Source organism: Diabrotica undecimpunctata, unplaced genomic scaffold (assembly GCF_040954645.1).
Source record: "Diabrotica undecimpunctata isolate CICGRU unplaced genomic scaffold, icDiaUnde3 ctg00000310.1, whole genome shotgun sequence".
Taxonomy (NCBI): domain Eukaryota; kingdom Metazoa; phylum Arthropoda; class Insecta; order Coleoptera; family Chrysomelidae; genus Diabrotica; species Diabrotica undecimpunctata.
Window position 1 is genome coordinate 881,613 of NW_027311893.1, and position 14,432 is coordinate 896,044.

Sequence of the window (14,432 nt, forward strand, 5' to 3'; positions counted from 1 at the left end):
ATTTTAGCTTTTGTTACCATTTGAAAGCTCCAATAAATCTTAAAAAAAAAACGGAATTTGGCCTTTGGGTTGACCTTTGATACTCATGAATAATAAATAGGTTATAAGTAAATAGAAGAATAGAAGTGTTTTATATTATACGCTCTGTTTAATAATATACACGTGTTCTTTTTAAAGATTTTTACATTATTTTCAATATATTCTTTTATGTAACCGTTGTATTTCCGTTTCTGGTTTTAGATGGGTTAGTTTCTCATGTTTTCTAATCAAACGTTACACATCGTATTAAATAATATCTTAAACCCATTCTATAGCTTCTTACCCATGTTTTTTTAATTAATATTTCTGCGTGGTCGACATATCGTTATTATCTTATTATTGTCTGTAATTTAGCCCTTATGTGAGCGAAGTGGTAGTAAGCCCTCCTTGATACTTATCGAAACTTCATGCTTAGGTATTGAAATGAATTTCGATACATTCTTTAAGGTAGATGATAAGATTATTATTTACAAATAAAAATTCAAGAAATAATAATGAATAAAAAGTGGTTGTATATTGGGCAAACCAGTCAACTGCTTCAATCCAGAATTTGTTCTCACAAATATGACAAGAACAACATTACTGCACTCACAAAACATGAGAATGAGAAGAAGCATAAATTTGACTTCGGAAACATTAAAATTTTAAAAACCAAGCAGAACAAAAAGAAGAGGGAGATATACGAATCAATAGAAATAAAAAGAAATACTAATTAATGACAAACAAGATACACAAAACCTAAATCAAATATATTTCGATCTGATTTAAATAATAATAAATATAACACTATAAAAGACTTTTAAAGCTATAACATATCTCCCCTTTACCTTTTTTGAAAACACCAACGATACGCCCATATAAAAATAATTATATATTAATGACAGTAAACACTGAAATATCAGATATCAATTTTTACTTCTGTCAATTGATTAGTGTCAGTATCTCGTTTTACGTTTTGGTAATTTTTCTTATATATTATACAATAAATTTTTGTTTCTAATCTCGTACATTTTAGAATCTTGACAAAGGCAAGGGTTACCTGCCGAAAAGTTGGTTTCATTGACACAATAAAATTAATTTTATATTATGTTAAAATCTTCAGCAAGAAGTTTGCTTCGGCTTTGATGAATTGAAACGCCGAATACATAAAAATAAATATTACGTTAAATTCATTTCAGTTATTAAATTCATTTCCGTGTATGAACTGGTATTAAGATACTGTTATAACGTTATTTCTGTATACCCTACGTTTTACAAATAGAAAAGGTTAATGCGAGTGAATAATAAAAGTAAAATGTAACATAACGTCTCGCAAAACAGGAAAACAGAAAACAAAATAGGAATATCGATGGAAGGCAACCGTATATACGTATTTCTGACTATTGGTCAACTTTAGTACGGTGCGGCCAAGTTAGAAAAGGAGCAGTTAACTTGGGAAAGGATCACTATAGGAAGAGCAATGCGATCAATTTGTGGCATTAGAGTTAGAAGACCCTGATGATTTCCAGAGAAACAACTAAGAATATCCACGGAGAAAGCTACAGTCACCTGAGGAAAGGAATCCCAAACGTTAAAACGTTGAAAACAATTTTTTTAAACCCTTCTCTCTATTCGGATTGCCGACTATAGGCCTCTCCTAATTCTCGCCATTCATCTCTGTTGTTTGTAAGATACATTGGTCCTGTAGTGATTTTATTATCGTCGGTCCAGCGCATCTGCGGTCTTCCTCGTGGTCTTTTGGATTCATGTGGCCGCCAATTCCCGATTTCTATATTCCATCGGCCATCCTTTAGACGTTCATTATGTCCAGTCCATTTCCATTTCAGTTTAGCTGCCTGTTCGACAGCATCTTTTACTTTCGTTCTATTACGAATGTCTTTATTGGTTTTATGGTCTTTGAGTGAGATACCCAGTATCTTTCGTTCCATAGCTCTCTGAGTTTTTCTGATTTTCTCCATGTTTATTTTAGTGAATGTTCAGGTTTGAGTTCCGTATGTAAGTACAGGTCTTCTTCTCTTCTTAGAGTGTCATATCCCTACGGAACGTCGGCGACTACCATGCTTATAATATTGTTATACTGATCTCGGTCTTGCGCTACGTGTAGCAATTGGTCCGCTGTCAAACCTGTCCACTGCCGCAAATTCCTCAACCAAGAGAGTTTCTTCCGTCCTATCCATTTCTTTCCTTCGATTTTACCGTTGAGAATTAGCCGAAGGAACTCATATCTTGGTCCTCTGATTATATGTCCAAGATATTCTAGTTTACGCCTCTTAATAATATTTAATAGAGTTCGTTGATGTCCCATTATTCGAAGAACTTTTTCGTTTCTGGTTCTGCTAGTCCAGGTAGGATATAGGAATTAAACACTTTGGTTCGCAGTCTTTGAGGTATATTTTTATTTTAAGTACGTATGATAGTCTTCCAAATGCTGCCCATCCCATTTTTACACGTCTGCTTATTTCGGTAGTCTGATTTTCTTTGCTTACCTTGATATTTTGACCCAGATATATTCATCTACGTCTTATATCTATCTCTGTCCCTTAGATGTTTATCATGGGTTTGTCATCTTTGTTTGACATTAGTTAAGTTATGCTGAAATTCATTTTCAATCCTTTTTTTACGGATTCTGTGTGTAGCTCCTCAATCATCGTATTCAGTGCATTCCACGTGTCGGATATTAGTACTACGTCATCTGCGTATCTAAGATGTTTCAAGTATCTTTCGTTATTAGGGATTCCCTTATTTTCCCAGTTTATTAACTTAGAGATATCTCCTAGGGCAGCTGTAAATAATTTTGAAGATATTCTGTCTTCTTGTCCTACGCCTCGGTTGATTTTTACTGGTCTTATTTCAATTTTGTTACCCAATGTCACTATCATTTTAGCTTGTTCGTAAATATTCTGTAAGAATATTCTCGAAGAAGACATCAAACACTTAAAATGGGACATAATTGGTCTAGCAGAGATAAAAAGAAAAGGGAAAGAGTGGATAACACTAGAGTCCGGTAACGTCCTGTATTACAAAGGACGAGAAAGCCTAGATGGCGTAGGATTTCCAATCTCCAAGAAATAGGCATATGAAGTAAAGCAATTCGTAAGAATATTCTAAAAAAATTGCAATGATTAGGCTAAATGTAAACGAGAACATCTCCCTAAAAATTTTTCAAGTATACGCTCCAACCGCAGCACACACTGATAAAGAGATGGACGAATTTTATAAGAAAATTATAGAAACTAGCACGAATTATCACGGCACGTATACGATGATAATAGGAGACTTCAACGCTAAGATCGGACAACGACGTGAAAAAACCGAAAACTAAATAGGACAATTTGCCTCTGGAGTTACAAGTGACAGAGGAAAAATCTTGGTTAACTTCCTACAAGCCCACAAATACTATGCAATGAACACATCCTATAAGAAAAACCTCAAAGAAAGTGGACGTGGCTATCCTCAGACGAAAAACTCAAAACGAAATAGATTATATACTTTGTAACAAAACAGATATCATACAGGACGCAACAATAATAAATACGGCGTCAGTAAGTAGGCTTCCAGTCACTGGAAGCCTTTGAAATCTGGGTGTATCGGAGAATCCTACGAATAAGTTGGGTGGATAGAGTTCGTAACGAAGTTGTTTTGCATCGGATGGGAAAAGTTACGGAAGTCGTCAGAACAGTTAAAAATCGCAAACTTAAATATTTTGGCCATGTTATGCGCCACCCAGAGAGATATAATATACTCCATTTAATAATACAAGGCAAGGTAGACGGAAGAAGTGGGCCAGGTCGAAGAAGAACGTCATGGCTTAGAAACCTGAGAGATTGGTTTAACAGATACTCTGCATCTCTTTTCCGAGCTGCCGTCAACAAAATTACTATAGCCAATTTGATAGCCAACGCTCGATAATCGAGCTCGGCACATGAAGAAGAAGTCAGTAAGTAGCAATCACCGAATGGTTAGAGCCAAATTAGAGTTAAAACATAATAAAAATAAAAATAAATTTAGAAAAACTTGAGAAATATAGACACAGATAAACTAAAATCTAATACAGACCAATATAAGATTAAAATAATATAAATAATTAATGGATTCGACCGTTACTTGATGGAAATTCATTTTGTGTAACAATAAAACACTGAAAACTTTGTTTTCAAAACTTCCACAAAATTTATTTTAAATTCTTATCACTACAGCTGTTTCGGCTGATTGCCTTTCTCAACTTGAGAAAGGCAATCAGCCGAAACAGCTGTAGTGATAAGAATTTAAAATCAATTTTGTGGAAGTTGAGAAAGGCAATCAGCCGAAACAGCTGTAGTGATAAGAATTTAAAATAAATTTTGTGGAAGTTTTGAAAACAAAGTTTTCAGTGTTTTATTGTTACACAAAATAATATAAGGTAGAAATATTGAAAATTAATTAGATGTTATTAATTTCAGACATATAGAAATATGTCTAGTTGAGAGACGACAAGAAGCCCTCTGGAAGGATGAATTACCTGAATCAGACTACGGCTCAGAAAGCGAAGCTGAAAATGAAAGCCAGCAGGTTAGCCTTTGTCCCAGTGAGAATGTTTTAGAAAACCAACTTCTCAATCACCAGAAAATTGTTAGCTTGGAACTTATAATCAGGAAAGTCAATCATCGTCGGAAAAATCTTGTCAAGACAACAATAGGTTTGAAGATGATAGAGTAAGACAATCTAAGTTTTTTATCGGACGGAAAGGGAAAACAAATTGGGTAAAAAACTGTGCTAATAAATCAGTTAAAACCCGACAAGAAAATTTAATTACTCTACTTCGGGGTGCTGGAAATAATGCAAAACATTGCAAGTTGCCCATTTCTTGCTGAGAATTATTCATGGATAATATTATTGTTACCTTAGTTTGCAGCTTAGAATATGAATTTGATTCTGAAATAGAAAAAAGAATAGATGCCTTTGAGACGTATATATACAGACAAATGCTGAGAATTCCATGGGTACAAAGAGTTACCAATGTTGAGATACTTAGTCGCATGTGTAAACAAAAAGAATTACTAAGAACAATCAAAGAGAGAAAAATGTAATACTTGGGTCATGTGTTGAGAGCCGAAATATACGAATTACTTCAAGTTATACTAGAAGGAAAAGTACAGGGCAAAATATCAGTAGAAAGACGCCAGAACTCGTGGCTGAAAGACCTGAGGAGATGGTTCGACCTTTCATCCGCAGAAATCTTTCGCGCAGCAGTTTCCAAAACTACAACTGCCATTTGGATCGTCAACCTTCGAAAGGAGACGGCGCCATGAGAAGAATATTATTGTAGAAGAGCTTGTCGAATATTACAATAAAAAATCTCTTTAGTTGCTCAGAATTACAATGACCAACATAAGTATATGAACAAGCCTACGGATGCAGAAGAAATACTAAACAAAAAACAAAAAACGAAAATCCAAAATTAGTGTACGAAAAGTGTATTTCACGAAAAAATTACCTTCAAAATCAAGTATGTACATAATAATTTGGAATAAGTCAAATTACGCACAATAAAAATTAACAGGAAAATTAAAATTTACTAATAATTTTGAGTTTAATTCCTTTAATTTCACATATAGAGCTACTACAGTATTTTTAGATAGTATTCATAAAAAAATAAAAATGTTTTCAGGTTTTAAGTTTCAGCTGACTGAAACCTTTTTTAAAGAAGATTAATACGTTTAACTTTAAACCTTTTAACGGCGCGCTAAATCGTTTAACCTTTGTGGGTGTTCCTTTGTCAATATTTTTCTCATTAAAAATTTATATTTAAAATTTTATCTTAAAGTAATCTATACACATATATTCTCCTAAACTTATAATCCTGTGTAGGATGTTTACGTTACGGTTAAGAGGGTTTGGTGGTTTTAATTTTTCGTCGTGATCGATTATTGATTTTTAGCACCTTAATATTTTTCGCATTTTTCCAATTTGTTATTTTTTTGATTATAAAAGCTTGTTGATTTTACAAACTGTCCATAACCTTGCCTCCATTTATAAATTCGGCGATACAAATTGGCAATATATTGGTAGAAAAAATCCCCCTGTTTTTTCCAATCAAATGCAGAAGTATCTATCGTGAAGCCTTCCACATATTCTAAAAAACTTTTTTTCCATGTAAGAAAGATGCCGAAATATGTTTGGAGTTTTTCTATGCATTATATTAGCTCTTAGATTTGATGTATTTTATTTATTATTTCAGTTATTTAGTAAAAGATTAAGAGGTTAAAATATTGCAGTTTAATTTTACATTAAAATTTCCACAATACCCAGGACCATAGAAGATGGGAAAGCTTTGATCTCAGAAACATTGTTTCAATTACAGAGAAATAAACCTATCTATTTTATTTTGGATATGTCTATTTTTATACTTTGGAATACAATTTGGATTTGGCGGCGCAATGAGTATAAGAGATAAATTTTCTGTATTTCTGTAATTTCTTTTTAAGAGACGCAGAGATAAAAATGTTTAGAGATAAAAATGTTTAGAGATAAAAATAATGACCTTTATTCTTGTTTCATATATTATCATAAAATCTTCAATACTGTACAAAAAAACACTTCATTCAAACACTACATTCTCCAAAACACTGACACAGATAAAAAATACATAAAAATTATATCAGCACAGTATACTGGGATCAGAAAGCAAGTATAAAAATAGAAGAAAAGGACACAGATGACATCAAAATGAGTAAAGGCGTTACACTGCAATGCATACTGTCTTCTCTATCGTTATTTACTTCGAAAAAATATTTAATAGAGCACTACAAGGTGTATACCCGGTTCACAATTTGTTGATAGCTTACTACAAGTTTAACCCTAATTAGAAAACTGAAATACAGAGAGGATAAGTAATACGATATAATAGTAAAAACCAACCTAAAACTGGCGGTTTAAGACGTTTTCGACTAACCCACCTTATATCTGAAGGAATACAATACCTTATAATCCTATTACGGGGGTATTTTGAATGGTTAGATATGAACGACCAGTGTCGTAGAGTATATGATTGAAACATTTATTTGGACTAAATAAATATATGTTTTAAATTGTACTTATGTAAATTGTATTTTTTAATAAAACTTATTTATTTTATTTTTAAAAATAAAAAGTAAGAAAATATAGTATAATTTTTAATTGAAAATATTGCATGCAAAAGAAACTTTTTATTTATTCTAAAAAATATTTCATTCTACTTTTAAATTTTTCAAAAATGCTTTTTAGTTTTCTCAGGATTTGAAAAAAAATGGATACATTTAAAACACATTGAACATTTTGGCAGGCGACATTTTGCGCCTTTCCCCTTTAATACCTTACGATTACAACTACTATTACTTACCTTATATAATTAGGATTAGAAAACTATTAAAATTCAAAATAAATAGGATCAACTTCGGAATCCGAGTCGTCTTGAGGGTTAATAATTAGGTTAATAATCTCTACGGTCGCATCAATTATGTTATCAAGATCCCACATTTTTTGTTCTTCTTCTATTACATGTCTTACTGCATCTTTCCAGTTTTGTTTTGTAATATGTTATAAAGACTCGTATAACAATTCACGTACAACTTGTATTTTATATGACGTATTTTTTCTAGCCAAATAACTTTTCATTTGTGCTCAAATGAGTTCAATTGGATTTATTTCGCAGTGGTAGAGTGGAAGTCTAAAGACTGTGATGTTTCGCCTTTCCGCCATTTTGTCAACTACGTATTTTTTGAACTTAGATTTGTGTTGCCGGGCAATTTTTAAAAGTTCTGCTTTTACCATTCCATCTTCGTAAGGCAGATACTTATTCCGCAGCCAGTCAAGAATATCCTGTTTCTTCCACGCATTCGTTAGAAGTCTTTCTACTAGTCGTGAATGATAAGGTGCATTATCTAATACTATAATTGAATTTGGTGGTATGTGTTCAATCATTTGCTCAAAATACTCTTCGAAAACATCAGCTGTCATCTCCTCGTGATAGTCTTTTGTGCTTTTGGAATGAAATTCCAACAAACCATGCTTAACAAATCCTTTTTCACTGCCAATGTGAGAAATTATTAATCTACTTCCTTTACCAGAAGGTGGGGAGATACCAGTAGACCAACCTTCCATAAAGGCTTGCCTGGAGCTTAATATATTTTTATCTGACCAAATTTTTTTTAGAGTATGACCTGAGTTTACCCACGTTTCATCCTGGTAGAATATGGGCCTTTCTTCAGCCCGGAATTTTCGTATGAATCTTAGATAATTTCTTCTTCAACATCATCTTCTCCTCCCGGTCAATCAAAAGTGATTGTCGGTCTGATTTCTCCCACCGGAAATTTAATTCTTTTAAAACTTACCACAATTTAGTTCGTCCGATATGAGGCAAATCCGGGTCGTCTCTAACTTCTTGTAAAATTTTGTTTAGGTTTGGTATTTCTTTTTGAAAAAAAATCCATGAATTTTCCTTCGAATACTATTTTTGGCAAATTCATCAATTTCAATAGGCTTTTTCCCTCTCTTTAAGTGTTCGTTTGTGTTTGGGTTAGCTATGCCGTGTTTTTTTCTTTCTGATAGGGACCTATATAAAGTTGACTCTCCTACGCCAGTCATGTTGGCACAACTTTCGACTATGTTGCGAACAGTGTTTGTGGGATTCTGAGAAACCAGAGCATCGTGAACATTCAGGACAATAGTCTTCTCTCTTGGTGAATAGACAGACTTACTGACTGTACGCAACAGTACCGGTGTAAAACTTGATGATGAAGCCATCACAAACAATCCAACAAAACGAGCATGAGCGAGAGGTACGTATATGTTTGTAGGTATATGGAATAAAATATCACTCACGCACTGCATATAATTCGCAAAAGATATATTCGAGACGCTAATTACTGCCGTAGATGCGGAAACACCGACGAGCCGTAAATTACATGCGATCAAAAACGTACTAAACAAAAAAATTGTTTTTGTTCGTAATAACTTCACCCTTTCAAGTTAAGTTTCGAATATAATTATATTATTAAAAATCTGGGGAATTCCATCTTAATTATCTTGCAACGAATAGTACGTTCGGATATGAATTCCAGGTTTTCTAGTAAAATGATTAAACGCGAAGATTAGTATTGAAATATCCAAAGAGATAAGGTATTCTTATTTACAAAATTGTTAATGGTTAAATTCTTATTTTTATTAATATAATATAATAACCAACATTAGTCGTGAAAGTTTTAATTTTTTTTTTGCTAAATATATTAGTATTAAAATATTATCAATATTATATATAACAGTATTAAAAAAATATATCAATATTTAATGAATAAGCACCTTAGGAACGCCTATGATTTACGACCGTTTTATGAGTTTGAGGCATATTTCGTGCTCTCAACAATTTGTGAACGAAGAATAGATGAAGGCATTTTTATAAGCAGAGAGACAATGGATAATGTCAGTTATTTCTGAATCTAAATTTAACTACGAAGTTATATTTTTCCAGTACTTCTCTATAGTGCTAAAACACATAACCGTATCCAACAAAAATTAGAAGCTTGAGATCTGGCTATATAGAAGGATACTCTATATTCTCTGGAATGGATCATATATCCAATGAAAAAGTAATAAGAAAACCACATAAATATATGAAATTTTTCCAAACAGTTCAATATCATAAGCCACATAACAGATAAAATTAATATTAAAAAGAAAAGAACTCAAACAGAAGGAGTCCTGACAGAAGACATATCTCCTCGCTAAAGAAACTAAAGACATTCTTTCAAACAAATACTAAAGAGTTTTTCTGTGCTGCTGCCAATATAGTAAGAATAGCCATGAGAGTCGCAAACATGCGGTAACTCCACGAAAGAAGATTGTAACGTTCAAACTAAAAATCGAAATTAAATTGATAAAACCAAATAGTTCGAATCATTTGTCTGATCGCGAGTTGGGTCAATACGATTGGTCAACCCTCGAGAGACAACCATCAAGCCCGTTCGGTTACTTTTCAAACATTTCTTTCACTCGTTTTTATTATTATTATTATTATATTACAAATAAGGGCAGAGGAGCGAGCTCCTATTATGCCCAAAAATCAAAAATAAAAAACATCCTTATAAAACGAATACCAATTATAAAGTTAAGTAAACATAAACAATTAAGTATATCATACAAAAGTTGAATGGTGAGACAATAAATAAATAAATAAATAAATAATGCTGTCCAAGAAAAAAATCCTATAAATAAAATAAACCACTATCAAGTTTATTTTTAAAGATGTTAACACTAGTTGCCGATATGGTGTCTTGATCCAAATTGTTCCAGATATTAAAGATTCTATTTGGCAAGAAGTTCACCCTGGACCTTGCAGTAGTTTGTTCCCTTTTCAATTTGTATCGATGGCCTCTTAATCTTTCGTCTTGATTCAAAGTGAATATGGTGCTTAGGTTCCCAAAGTTATGTTTTAAAATACAGAAGGACATAATTAGATCACCTCGAAGACGTCGCTGCTCGAATGTCGTAAGATGGGCCATGGATAATATATCTTCATAGTTAGGTTTTACACGACCGTATGCCAGTCTTGTAGCTTTACGTTGAACATTTTCAAGTAGGATCTTATCGCGAATGAGATCTGGATTTCACACTGGTCCGGCAAACTCAAGAATAGGTCTAACGTATATTGAGTAAAGTTTACTAACAGAAGTTAGAGATATACGTGTAAAACATTTACGGATCAAAAACAGTTTCGATTTTTTTTATGGAGGTGAAAGTAACCGATCGCAAAAGTACCGTCATTTTACACAAATCTTTCTTATTTTTCATTTAAATCATTTTATCATATTTCTCATTTTTATTTGAAATCATTTAATCATATTTTTATCTTTATCTTACGTTATTTTGTCGTCTCTATTTAAATCAATTCGGGCTGTAGATGGTTCTTAAAAAAGAAATTCTTGCATTCTAGGTGTTTGCACGAGGTATCGACATCTAAATTAAAAGTCCCAGAGCCCTTGAATAGGGGAATTAAATTGGTAATATAAAGTTATTTATAATCTTTGAAAAGACTAATCAGTGCCGCCACGTGATTGGGCTATTTTTTTTTGCCTCTTTGATGGACGTTGTATGATGTAGTAAGCGGTTCTAATAATAAATTTTCTTGCCATGTGGATTTCTCCATTTCTCCAACTACGTTTTCGTTTTTGAGCGTGGCCCCAAAAAATTGGTACCGTTCTACTTCAAAAACGGTGAGGTGTATCCGTAACATCTCTTTAAATATTTAATGTCCCTGTTAGGATCGTTAATCGGATAATGTCTTAGATCGTTCGTATATACATATTATAACAAATTCTGAATGAATTATAAAGACGCACAGTCTACTTAGTATCTACTTAGTACATGTAATAATAAATTCATATCATCTCCTTATCTATTATTGTTCTTTCATTAATGAGCACAGCTACTGTTGACATTTTTATGATCATTATTATAAACTTTATCAGTTTGTCGACTACTACATTATCTAGAGTGTTTTTAGACTTTAAAACCATTGAATAATAACTGCAAACTTACTAGGGTAAGGTGAAATTTTATCAAGTACTATTTTGAATTCCTAAAAATAACAGTTTTAATAGAACTACTTTAATACATGGTATTTACACAGTAAAAACAATTGGGTCGCAACTAAAAATAGATAGGGTAAACTGTGTAAATACCGGTCAGTGAGTAATGGCGGTCATCCCGATTGTGCGAAATCTATTCAATCTGGCAACCTCCTATAACTGTCAACGTGTCGCTACACTACTCTGCATTCGGATTGCCGACGAGCGTTGAGTTGGCGCATACCATTGTCATAAAAATATTATTAACCTGTTTTCAGTCTCTTCGATCTTATTTTTATGGTGAGTAATATAAGGTCTTAATTCATTTTTTAGAGATCAAAAATTTAATACATGTTTACGCTATCCCTTTTTCAACATTGCAAGGAAGAATAAAAAATAAAAATCTTCAAGGTGCGCCATTAGGTAGAAAGTCAGTATTTTCTGCCAAACAAGAAGCTGAAATAGCCACACAAATAAAATATTTAGCTTCTATTTTTTATGGCGTAACAACAAAAGAACTGAGAAAATTAGCATTTGAGTTTGCTGAAAGAAACAATATTAAACATTAAAATTTTCTTCGCAGAAATCCAACAGTATCGATACGCAAAGCAGAAGGCACGAGTCTAAACAGATTAACAGCTTTTAATAAAGAAGAAGTTGACCTGTTTTTTAAGCTATTAGAAAGTTTAATGACAAAATATCAATTTTGTCCAACACAAATATACAATGCCGATGAGACGGGAATTAGTACAGTTCAGGATCCTGGAAAAATTTTAGCTACCAAAGGCCAGAGAAGGGTGGGCTTTGCAACCAGTGGAGAGAGGGGTAGAAACATCACAGTTATGTGTGCCATGAATGCCGCTGGAGGATACATTCCACCCATGTTTATTTTTCCTGACACCTCTTTTAGAACAAGATGAACCTCCGGAGGCATTATATAAATGTACAAATAATAATTGGATTGATGAAGGTTTGTTTTATGAATGGTTGCACCACCTCCACAAATACTCAAAACCCAGTGAAACCTCATCAGTTCTTCTAATTACGGATAACCATTCCAGCTACATATCAATAAAAGTTTATGAATATTGCAAAGCAAATAATATTTGTATACTTTCAATTCCGCCTCATTCATCTCACAAGATCCAACCTTTAGATATTGTTTTTTATAGGGCTCTTAAAGCTGAATATCGAAATGAATGTAATTTGTTTATTAAAACACATTTTATGCGAAATATCACGCCATATGATGTTGCTGGTCTGTTTAATAAAGCATATTCTATAGTAGCGACCATAAGTAAAGGAGATTCTGGCTTTAAATGCGCTGGTATTTTTCCACTCAACCCAAAAGTACAGATCAAGATTTCTTAGCTGCTACAACATTACAAAACCAATCGCTTGTTGAAGTCCAAGATAACAATGAAGCCATACCAGCCGAAATTTACAATACAAACCTATCTCAAACTTTGCCACCTATAAATAAAGATCAGGTTGAAACAACAGCAATGGATCCTATTCCGGGACCTTCTTCTAGTTTCACATCATTTAAAGAACTTACGTCTATTACAAATTCCGCTGTAAGAAAGAGTATAACCAGAAAAAACAGCATGCCAAAATCCTGACATCTACGCCTTTTAAACAAGAGTAAAAAGGAACAGAAAAAAACGAAAAGGTAAAGAAAATTCAAGAAAAAAGAAAAAACTAAATTAAATATCCAAAAATCTCAGAAAGGACAAAACACAAATAAGACTGGAAAACAAGTACAAACTAAGAAACCTAATTACAAGAGAAAGGTGTTTGATTCTAGTTCTTCGGAATCGGATATTGATATACCATGTGACGACAGTGACGATGCAGACAAAGATAGATGCCTGGTTTGCAGCGAGTTTGGAAAAAACAATGAAATGTGGTTTAGATGTACAATTTGCTCGAGATGGGCCCATTAAGAGTGCAGTGGATGGGATTCTGCAGAGGGTTATACCTGCGATGACTGTCAACACACATTTTTGTTATTGTTTTTTGTTTTGTAATAAAAAATTATTTCATCTTTCTTACTGATTAGACCCACACTCATGACCGGTATTGTCCATATATGGTGACAATACCGGTCAAAGATACTTTTTTATTATTTGTCTTTGTCAAAGACAAATTTCATTCGTTTTAAATAATTTTGGAAATAACTAGAACCTGCAATAAATATATTTATACTATCGTAATGATTTACATAAAACAATTGCCCAGGATACCCAGGTACCTAGGTATAGACACAAAGGATAAAGCACTATGAGCTCTATTCAACAGAATTTACGATACTAGGATATAACCAACTGACTGGGTTCAACATTTGTTTCAATACCAAAGAAACATCGTGCAAACACATTAGGTGATTACTGAAAAATAAGTCTGACTAATCAAGCTTTGAAGATCCCCCTGCGAGTAATACATAGAAGAATATACACGATATTAGAGAAGATAAATCAAAATACTAATTTATTATTTAAGAGTGGCTGGGGCACGAGAGAAGCTTTGTTCAGTACCCAAATAGAGATAGAGAAATAAAGGGATATAAATTATCGTGCAATCTGTGCAATCGATTTTGACAAGGTCTGACATAACAAATTGCTAGAAATATTGAAAACAGCTAAAGATAATTAAAAATCTCTACTGACATCAAGTAGTAAGAATAAAAGTTAAACAAGGACTAAGAGGAAGGAGACAAGGCTATATGCTTTCGCCGTTAACTTGGATACAGAGAAAATATTTAAGGAAGCTTTAATGGAGATAGCAGAAGTTATTATTGTGAATCATGTAACC